We start from the raw sequence: 12,141 nt of genomic DNA, 5'->3' as shown, positions 1-12,141 counted from the left end.
GCTGTTATGCTAATTCTACGACGTCCCAGACAGCAACAGCAAAGAAGAGCACAGCCAAAATGTGCTTCCGGTGTATGTTTTTACATTAAAACAAACTGTGACCAGTGTTTTACACAAACGTAGCGGTGCTATACTTTTGAAATAACCGAGTACACACATCATGAAAGAACTGCCGTCTTCTTTAGTGGGTTTATTTTCCAGTTACAGTCCGACAGAGGGCGCATGCTCCTAAAAAAGTCCGTCATTGGATGACGAGGCAAGCAGGTAGTCTCAGAAAAAAAACAACTACATCCACAGCTGCAGCTAACTCCCAACAAAAATCCAAATTTTCTACCAAAGTTCTCCAGTTTGTATGTAATTATCACTTATATATTATTTTTTATCTTCTTTTGCAATGGCAACAAGGTACAATTATTTAAATTTAGAGCAAGAGGTCAAGATATTCCTGATTTTACCACTGCACTCTCTTTGAAAATGTCTCCAATTATTAACTGGTTCTCCGTGGCATTAAATTTTCTTTCATTTATAGTGTATGACATGTTGTGACTAAGGCTTGAGCTACTTATTATTCTCCATATTACCCTTAGCTCCCAGTCGGGTTCTCTATTTGATTTGTGATTACACTTCTCTTTGGTGAATTAAACCATAAAATTAACACGATTATAGTTAAAAAAAAAAGCATACAAACTGTCACTCAAGATGGTGCCATGACAGCCTGAATGTCTGTGTGACAGGCTGGGAAAGGTTCAAGAGTAATCATCCTTTCCTGTTACTTCATCTTCATTTTACTGTATTACATTTCAAAAATGGAGAGGCAATCATCTGCTGCCATTTACAGTATTCACCAGCTCAACCACTATTTTGAGCTGTCTGACTTCATCTCCCTCCACTGTTCTGATGATAACTGCTACATAGAGTATCCAGCCTTTTTCTTTTTTCACCCCTTTTTCCACCTTTCTCTTACTCAATTTCATTATCATCTCTTCTTTTTTTTCTAATTTTCACTTGTTGCCCTCCCCCTTGGGTTCCAGACACACAAGTGAGGCAGGTGCACCCACCTTGTTGTCTGAAAATAAGTGTCACATGGAGCAGCTCCAGTGGTGGTGTTGAAATCTATGATTAAAAGACTATTTTAAGGGATCCAGACCAGAGAGTCTTACAGTGTGTTCTCACTTGTTGTCAGGTTCTGATGTGCCAAATCAAAGGAAAATAATGCCTTCTAGAGTCCCCATTTGGATTTTTAATTACCTACTTTTATTTGATGGTGCCAAAAGAGACATGCTGGTTGTGATTTGTGCAGATGTGTTTGGTCCATGCTGTGTTAATACTCAGTCATTATGAAGTCAAACTGCACCTGTTCTTTAGGAGCTCACCTGTTCAGGGAGCTTCAGTCCACAGAAACAAAGCAATCTTTAGTTTAGTCTCCTTTTTACATTTTTTTCAAGAGGCAGGAGGAAGGTTGGACATAAAATAATTTAATTAAATAATAATAATCAGATACAGTATATCAGCATTGATAGCTATTAGACTAAATACTATGGAGAGCTGAGCACAACAAAAGTAGCCATTCAAATACAAACATGTGTTATATTGTTTAGTGTCATTTGATCATAACACATTTAAATCATCATAACATCAGCTTTTTTTTAGTTGTCTTTGGTCTAGAAAGGACCTTGTTATATATATATATATATAGTCTTTTTAAATGTTTGAATAGAAAATCATCATAAAACCATTAGTGTGGACAATAAGGTTTCCATTAGTAATATTTTCCACAATAAAGTCTGAACAAAATGTCTGCGCTGTAATAATGTCTTCAATGTCATTCAGTAGACCTGTTTTGAAATTCAAAAATATTTAATGGCATGTTAATTAATACATTCTTCCTGTCTGTCGGTTTAAGTGTCTTGACTTTTTTTTTTAACTTGAGGGGAGTAAAGCCTGCTATATATTTAGTGTTAAACTCCATGAGTTGATTTTACTTCTTACCAAACAGAGGAGCTGATTTAGGGGATGATGTTTCCACCTGATTCTGGGGTATCCATTCAGTGATTGGTAATCAGCTGAGCTGCATGATGACATCTGTCCTCCAAATGACTATTTTATATTCATAAAGGTCAACAGAGAGCAATTAAAGTCCTGCCCACACAATGACCACAACATTCGAGGGGGAAAAAAGGTTCAGTGTGGTTCTTCAACTGTGCCGCACATGGTGACCAGTCTATATATAATATGCAGAGTATATATATGAGTAAATATTTTTGACCAATGCGCCACACCAAATGTTCATTTAGCAGAATGAATGTGAGCGTTAAAGGTTTAACATTATGCTGCTAGCAAGTGTAATACAGTACATCATATCCCACACAAAGGTTATACACAGGAGAGTAATCCAACTAGTGCTGGAACATCTTTTGTGGGAAATCCACAAAGATGATGTGGCAAGGTGGAGAAGGCATGCAGGTGTATAACCTTTGTGTGGGATATGATGTACTGTATTACACTTGCTAGCAGCATAATGTTAAACCTTTAACGCTCACATTCATTCTGCTAAATGAACATTTGGTGTGGCGCATTGGTCAAAAATATTTACTCATATATATACTCTGCATATTATATATAGACTGGTCTCCATGTGGGGCACAGTTGAAGAACACACTGAACCTTTTTTCCCTCTTGAATGTTGTGGTCATTGTGTGGGCATATGAGTAAATATTTTTGACCAATGCGCCACACCAAATGTTCATTTAGCAGAATGAATGTGAGCGTTAAAGGTTTAACATTATGCTGCTAGCAAGTGTAATACAGTACATCATATCCCACACAAAGGTTATACACAGGAGAGTAATCCAACTAGTGCTGGAACATCTTTTGTGGGAAATCCACAAAGATGATGTGGCAAGGTGGAGAAGGCATGCAGGTGTTCAAAAAGTCCTAAAACCCCAAAGAATCATGGGAAAACCGGGCGTGGTTCCCACCCATTGGCGGGAATGGCCCGCGGCGGAAGCGGAAGTAAGCCGGAAGTGACCGCATCTTCTGTTTTTTTGTTTTGTTTTTTGTTTTTTTGTTTTTTTTTAAACTTAAACAAGGAACAGTGCCAGGGGGTTACATATACAAACATTATTTTTACAATGAGAATTATACAAAAATATTGTATAGAGCACATAAACGTAAAGTCTTTATAGCTTTCAAATTATGAGATTTTTCTATAGTTTTGATGTAGTGTTTGGCCTCATTCCTAAATGCAACAAAAACAGGTTTTTGATCTGTGTAACGACATTTGTGTATATACCATTTAAATAACAAAATAATAAGATTATGAGGTAATATTGATTAGTCTTTGTGAGTGAAAAGGTAATGAAGCCAAACAGTACATTCTCCAAACAAAGGGAAAAATCAGGATCAATAGAAGATGAAATCAAATTACAGACATCTGTCCAGAAGCTGGTAGAAGAAGAGCAAGACCAAAACAAATGAAAGACATCTTCAGAGGAACCCAAACAAAAAGAGCAGCTGGTATCAGTAATATTTTTAAAACGTTGTGCAAAAAAGATTTTAGAGGGGTAAATTCTGTGACCGCAACTTCTGGTAGATCAACATCCGGTCCGATTCCTTTCATAATCAAAGGGAAAAGACAATATAATAAAAGTAATTTCTGGGGACTGGTACAGCACAATGGGCAACATAGTTGTCTGACCTTTCTGTGTTCCTACCATCAGCTCAGAGCACTCTTTTTTGCACTGGTAGTTTTACAGTTATGGATTAGAGAGAGTGTCGCAGCAGACAAATATCACTGAACAAATGTCCTCATGAAATATCTTTCATGTCATTTGTAAAGCACATCAAGAGAATGAGCTTCATGGTGTATTAAACAGATTGAAACGCACAGAAAAGCAAACACTTGGTACAGTTGCTAAGCTTCTCGGCGTCATTGTCCAGATGTCCTCAGCGCTGACAATAAACTTGAATGATAATAAATTAGCGGGTGAGAGCAGCTCAGCCAGGGCTCGCATCTCTTTGTACTGGCCCTCATTCTTATCAGTGTTCTGTAGGAGGACACCAGTCAGACAAGCACTATTAAACAAAAGAAACCATCACTCTGCCAATTCTGTCTGAGACACATGAACTAATGCCATGCTGGGAGCTTCTGATTGCTTTTCATGGTTGAGTGATATTGTGTGCAGGTGTTGGACAATGAGATATTTAGCAGTATGTTGCATCGCCCATTGCAAATACTTCCAGGAAATGGTGCAGATGTGCAATAGGACCAAATCATAACAGTACAAATATCTAAATAGCAATGTATGCATGCATGACCTGATTGCAGTTCAGTTTAGCAGATGTGTTCTGAACCGTGTTTGAGCAGCTAACAGAATGTGCTGCAGTGGCACGGTGTCATGGTGTGGAGCAGCTCAGGGCTCTGGCTCACATGATGCTGAGCCTGATAGCAGGAACAGACTCCACAGCAGGTAAAGGAAAGCACAGATAGAGTGGAGGGCTTTCATTATTGTCTGTCTTTAAAATCTATAGATTGAATGTATGTTTCCATAGAAAGCTGTCAGCAAGGCAGCATGAAAAATGATCAACATGATCTGCATGCTTTTCATCCATGGTCTGTTTTTTATAACTCTCAGAATCTATCAGCTTCACTGATGACTGTACCTGGGTCCGCAGTTAATGTTTCGAGCAGATATCAAAATAACAGGTAATGTAGCTCTCAGCGTAAGTTCAGTCATGAAGACTCTATTTCACATCATCCACCACTTATCTCTATCCGCTTCCCTCTCCCTCTTCACCATCCTCGCACTCTCTCTCTTTCACTGCACTCACTTTCGGACGTGGTCCTCACAACGGGGTCTAGGACGCCAATACACATTCACAATTATTGTATTAATAAATTCTTTCTCATTCAGTTTGCTGAGTCTCTCATGATTGAACTGCATTTCTGACTGTGTCTAAATAGAGACTGCATCCTTTAAAGGGTGCAAACCTTACCTTGGGGTCAGCAACTTGGCTGGAAACCTATTCCAGTGAGAGGTGGGGTACATACACCCTGTGCAGGTCACCTGTCCTCAAACAAAGTTTTTTCTTCAGTGTTTGTGCTGGTCCAGAGTAAGCTGTGTGGCAGAATATACCTGTGGTTCCCAAATATTTCTGACCAAGGCTCTCTTTCTTTGTAAATATTTTTGAGTTGTTCATGTTATTTCATAACCACTTGTTGGACCAAAGCTACTTTGTAATGCAATCTACAATCTGGATTCATTCTTTTAAGGATGCAGCTCCCAAACCGAGACACAGCTAGGTGCAGAGTAAAAACATAGCAAAAACATAATCACTCAATACCATTTGGAACATAAAGCAATGCTACAACAGTAGAAAGTGAGTATTCAAGTTGACTTGAATGTTTGGAAGATTGTTGTTTGGAGAAGATTGTTTGGAAATTACCGTAAAAAAAGATACTGCAGAAAGCTGGAGTATGAAAGTCATTCAGCTATCATATTTTAACCTAAAAATGGAATGAAAAGAGAACAGCATTACTGCTAATGCCACATGGATTCCAACAACAAGGGAAGTGTGACAAAACAATGACAAACACACTTTCACCGATTTTAGTATCCTAAAATACTTTCCACAGCTGACTGGCCAGCATGTGAAGCAGGATGTGTTAATGAACTGAAGGTCTGTAATTAAAGCCCTGTCGTCATTAACAGAGCACAGCTGCTTGCGTTATGGTGAGGCTCATGACAACCTGGGTGAGATGTTCAGCAGAAAAAGCTCCCAGCCTTGATGACTGAAAAAAGGGGTGGAACAAGTTCAGATAGACGAAAGATGAAATGAGAAATGTACTTTTTAAAGAAAACTCTGGTTTGGTTGCTGCAACTGGATCATTTGCAACACAAAAAACTTAAACAGCAACAGTACAAAGAGTATTCAAGACACCAAAACGTTGAACTTCTATTCTCCATGTCCTGAATGACCTAAATACTTTGGTAGTTGGAGTTTCCTTCTTGGAAACCTCAAAGAGAGACACACAACTTTATATTTTTCTTAGATCTCCACCAAGTTTGCAGCCATTGTACTGTGATGTCTAAGCCTTGTGGCAACAGATGTAGAAATCATAAATCACCTTCCTGTTCTCCTGCTCTCTTTCAGACATTAAAAGCTGCCCTCTCTTATCACCCAGAGTCAGAAGCTTGATGAGCATTTCCATACATTTAATTCTATCTTTTAATCTGTTGCCTTGTAGTGAGCTGAGCAGAGAGGAAAATTAAGCAATTAAAGGACATTAACCGCTGTCATAAAAAGTCTTTTTCACTGACACTTGAGGAAGATCTGGATCTTTGCCAGAAAAAATTAATCATCCAACTGGCAATTTACCTGTCACTCCTCTCCACTATCCCAACACTGCAGGCTATTTCCAACCCTGTTGTCAAACTGAAATATTGTCTCTGACCTGCTTATATTTCACAGTATGATGCCTTTAATGTTTTTTCAAGACCTTGTATTTAGATGAGGCTGGAGTTAAATGCAGTAAACAAATCTTTGCGTATACATTAAGTATTTACTGCTATTATTTATAATGCTAGTATGTTCCTGCAGGACTATTAGAGTTCCAATACATCTCAAAATGGAAGGTGATGTCCTGAATATGGAATAAATTGAGTATTTATGGCCTTATTTCAGCTTATAACCCCAGCTGTGTACTACCAAAATCTGAATGTTGGCCTTTGGGTCCAGCAGAAAGTGATCAAGGGTCTGTTACAGAGCAGCTACCAATGACAAAAGCCAAATATCTATTTTTAGCTGATCTGAGTGCTCTTATGTTTTTATCATGAATACCGATCCAGAACACTCCCTTTTGCTATCAGAGTAAACTATCACTTGACAGATGCCAGCCAGGTCATGTCTGCCACCCTTGCACTTGCTATGCAGCACCACATTGATTTTTATTTTTATCTGTTTTTCACTCGTAGCTTGTGAAAGTTTATACTTTATTCTACTAAAATTGGCTTTTTAATAAAGAGCAATTAAGACAGATACACAAACAACCACCTGAGCATACACATTCAAGTGTGTATAAAACCCCTTAATAGTCTGCTCAGCCATTTGGTAGAGCACATTTTAAGTCACTGTTTCTTTTATTAAAAAAAGTGGAGAACTTAATTATACTGCATTGAGTCATCTGATGTGCTATGTTCAAAAAAATCCACAAGATGTCACTCTGCAGATCACAATAGACATTTCCACTCAGTCACCCAGCAAGAAGTTGGAAGTTTATGGTTCAAGGCCACGGAATTATCTGTGTCTTGTACCAGAAGATCCTCAAGACTCTGAGGCTGATCTGAGTGATGACATTCAAAAATGTATTTGTCATATGCACAGAATAGACAGCGGGGTCATCTGAGCAATGAAATGTCATTCATTCTCCCAATGAATGACACATGATTCGCCTGTGGGATCACTCTGGCAACTGCTCAACATTGGAGCAAAGATAGTAAAGCAAGGATTCCCATCAAATTCCTATTTCTAATTCTTGCTTACAACCAGCATTGATCCTTCATTCATACATGTTTGTTCACCTGTACAAGACCCCAACCAAGTCACGACGATGGTACTTCCCCCTGTTTGGATAAACCCTTGACCTGTGCATCTCCAATGCCTGGCCGGTGTACAAGAGAGACTGTGGCCTACTAAAAGATAAACCAATGCCTCTTAATGACATTGTGGGAGAAGCAGCTTCAAGTGGTACTTTAAGATGGAAATGTAGGAAGTGCACAGTTTACCTGTGCTTGATCGGAGAGAGGGAAATGCTTCACAGCATACCATCAGAAATAAAGTGGACAAGGTTCCCATGGTTCTGTTTGTGGATTTCATTTAAGGGAAAACAAGTTGTTAAATTTAATCAATTTGATATTTTTCACATAGCAGTACAGAAGTTGTTCCCATGGGTGCGATTTACAAAATAAAGCCTGTACATTTTTGGAAAAAAGTGAGTTATTGAAAGTGCCGGAGAAAGGATGCTGGATGTGAGTAAGAGGATTTTTTTTTTGGTATTTTATAGAGCACAGCTGAGCAGTATGTAAACATCTAAAGCAAGACTTTAGCTTTTTGGTTGTTTATTCTGAACAATGTCTTCTTCAAGGACAGTTGGCGTCCACTGCTTCATTCAATGTTTTGAGAACAGTTCTCAATGTACTATTAATACATTTACTTGACATTACATATTTTCCAAGTGGGCAATAAAATGAAAAATACAACAAAACATATTTTTTCATTGCTTTTTTCTTGGAATGAACAAGGCATGGAACAAAGTCCAGCAAGGTCTTTCTGCTGTGTGGCAAAAAAGACCTTGAGAGCTGTAGCATGAATGGAAGATGCAGTAGAATTTTATAGGGATCATTTCACACTAGCCTAGCATTATTAAATTGTTCGGCTTTTTACAACAGCTAATTATAAGACTGTGCACAACCTGAACATATTTGCATGAATGCTGCAGCAGCTGATATATGATTGTTGTTCTTACACGTCTCCTCTGCTCTCCTTGCAAATCCAGATGTTTGATCATCCTCCCATGTGTCTGTACAGCTGTCCCCTGGAGATCCTCAATCATTATCTCAGCATGCTTGTATATTCTGTGACAAACAGCATGCCGTGTCGGCAGAGACTGACAGGTATTGTTAAAAAGATGGTATGTCTTTTACTCTGTGAAATAGAAATACAAGTGTTCCATCCTTAATGTCCTGAGCATGTTGCAAAAGAGGCCACAGGGAAAGATACAAACCCCAACATTACAAATCAAGGATGCTCTTGTCTGAAATGTGCTGTTGTTTTTTTTGTTTTTAATGTTTTAACCCTCAAAGAACCCACCATTGAAAAACAAAAGTATTTTATGAAAAAAATCAATATCTCTAAAAATACAAACTGAACCCCCTGCATGTTTGTCTAACAGCAGCAACTGCCATTTTTGTTTGTGTGTGTGATAAGCATAAATATGTTCAGCCCTGCTATTCACAAAGCAACAACAGCATCCATTCAGAAGCATTAGTAAAACGAAAAATAAACATTTTGGAGGCAAATATAGCTTCTGTTGATTTTTATTTATAAACACATTATGTGTTGAAAGCATGGTTGATAAGAATATTTCCATTAAGAGCAAATTAAATCAGTTGTAAACCTGAATGAATTACAAACCTACCGGCTCCATTTAATTGTCAGTTGGCACATTTCAGTTCATTGTTTTCATTTTCCAAGAAGAGACTATTTTGATACACTTATGCAGTTACAACAGAAATTATTTATTTAAAAATAATCTTAAACTCAGAACTGTATCCATAGTGATGGTCTGTTCTACATAGCAATACTCCTGTATAGCAGAACCAATCAGAATCCAGCATTACTGTGCGATAGTTAGGAGCCTAACCCCATCCTCACATTTATTATGTGAAAATAAAGGATTATTGATGTACTGCTTTTTTCCTGTTGTTTGAAAAGAGAATATCACCCAACAAATCAATCAACCAAGTGGGAGGCTAACATTATGCAATCTGAACACTACAGAAACCGATAAAACAAACCACGTAAATATCACAGGGGATTCAGAAACCAAAGCACCACACGTCATTCCTTGTCTCTATGACTGATTTATACTATGGGAAATATTTTTTTCCATAAACACTGTGAGTGAGAGATACAGTCACACACTTACTATTTTTTTTTGTTACTAACACCTTTACAAATTTCCAGAGTAGCATGTGTTAACAAGCACAATGGCTAATGAGGGTCATGCCTCAGTGGTGTTACTGTTAACACAATTTAAAGTGAGCACTGTCAACACTGTTGATGAGAAATCAAAGAAATCAAAAAAATGAAGAAATGATTCAGAAACACAGGTGTAAATAGGCTCCGGTACACTCTTCGTTAAAGGGCTTTGGAGGTGAGGTTTGTTTCTTAAAAAAAGAAAACTAATGACAGAAAAAAAAGGTTTTGTGTGAAACACCTGAATACTGGTCATTAGTGATCTTTATACTGGATGGAGGCTGAAAGGAGCTATTTTACCAGGCAGAATACAGAACCCATCAGGGCTCTTTGAGCTGGAGAAGAAAGGATATCTCAAGTGAACACACTGGACTGAACTGTGAATGAAAATCAAGGTAAGTAGAGATATCTAGGCCAGGAGGTTATAGATTTTAGCTGAGAGGGATATGCTCTTAGAAAGAAATAAGGGAGATGAGCTATTTAGAAGCTGCAGTGCGAATAAAACTTAAATGAACACAGAGCCACGGGGCCCATATTAATGGGCTCTGATTTTAGACACATTTTTAAATAGCTATCCCTTGGTAACTTAATGTGTGTGTGCCTGGTTTTAGAAGGAAGAGGGATCACTGGTATGTGCAAGTGGTTTAAAATGAAGCTCTGAAGGTCCACAACAAACCCAAATTATGGGCCTATGGTGATAAAACACTGGTAACATGTAGAGACAGATCCTGTGTAAACATGGATTAAAGGGAAATATGCAATAAGAGGGGGAAAAAATCTCCTTATGAGTTCAATTTTCTACTTCACATATGTGTGTTTGTGCAAGAAGAGTGAAATCCTAAAGTGGTGTTACTAAATCAAAGATATTTTACCTTGATTTGTGCACTATAAAAGGATGTATTCTGAATTGAAGAGAAAACAATTATTGATGACGATGCTTCCGATGCATTCAAGATTTAACTCTGAATGGATCTTTCAATCACAAACATTTCATTTCTTCATTTTACTCTCTCATTGATTCTTTCCTCTTCCGTTCGACGGGATGTCTCATAGTATCGTCTCCATTTCGTACACTTTGTGATCTCATCATCTGTGTCTGGGTGGCCCCGTGGTGTAAATAGCATAATAGTAGAAATGTTCTGAACCACTGTTCCTGTCAGCGGTTAAGGCTGAGCCTTTGATCACAGTTTTCTCTGTGTTCCAGAGAGATACAGAAAAGCCAGAAAAATAACTAATGCATAACTGGCAGAAAACAGAGGAAAGGCATGTGAGGTGTATTTTTAGAACATTATAACACCACTACAGCATGAGCTGATAGAAACCCACAAAGCAAAGGTGCCATTAGAGTAAAAGATGAACTAAAAGCTTACATTGGATTTCAGCGTCCTACATAAAAACACGTTTGCATGCATAATAGCTTGACTACCTGGTGTGACCTTCACGTTAACAGACTTTGGGGCTGACCTTTAAGTAATTTTTATTGAAACTAGGCTTGACTTGGATTTATAATCAATTGAGTCGATCAGTGCACAGGCTTCCAGCAGCATTGTTTGACACTTTGCCCAAGCTCATTCTCTTCTTGATCCTATATGCTAAGTCATGAGTCAGCCTGGCTTACACTGGAGGTCAAAATACTAAATACTGCTAACTCAACTGTGCAGTTTGTCTTTTCAAGCAGCTGTGATTGGCATGACACAATTCACATGTGACAGCTGGAACACAATTTAAACATCAGTGAAGCCATACAGTGCAATAATACTAAAATTCATAAGTAATTATTATTACTATATTATAATTGTTGTGTTAACCTTGCTGGAAATATTTTCAAGGCAGCAGTTTCATATGACAACAGAATAGCTGAATATTAAATGAAAAACACAAGGACACTGAGAAATGACATTTATTCACAAGACTGTCTGCTTAAATGGAGTCTCTTGACAACATGACACTTCAGACTTGACTGACATCTCCTTTGTCTTAGCCCTCACTGACTGCCATTTGAACAATGCTGTTTGCAAACACTAATTACATCCACATGCCAATTCTCATTGCACTGTGGAGATCCTGTGCATGGGACGACAAAGGGTAAAGATGCAGATGTTCCACCACAAACAGCCTGAAGGTAGGTAACTATCGACATTTTCTTAGAAGAACTTTAGTTTTAATGCAAGTGGGATTTGAAAAGAAGAACTTTCTCTGGTTATTTCTGCATGCCCGGGTTTCACACATTTATACTGTATTGATTTGCATGGGAAAAGTCACAAAAAGCTTAAACATAGTCCCTCTGGAACCAGAGCTGAGACAAAAATTTCCTCACCATGTTGGATACTGAACAACCCAGTAAAATACTTGATTTTATATGCTTGGTATGATGTTCTCTTGTGG

Source organism: Parambassis ranga, chromosome 16, assembly GCF_900634625.1.
Source record: "Parambassis ranga chromosome 16, fParRan2.1, whole genome shotgun sequence".
In the NCBI taxonomy this organism is placed as follows: domain Eukaryota; kingdom Metazoa; phylum Chordata; class Actinopteri; family Ambassidae; genus Parambassis; species Parambassis ranga.
This window is presented reverse-complemented; position numbering follows the sequence as displayed.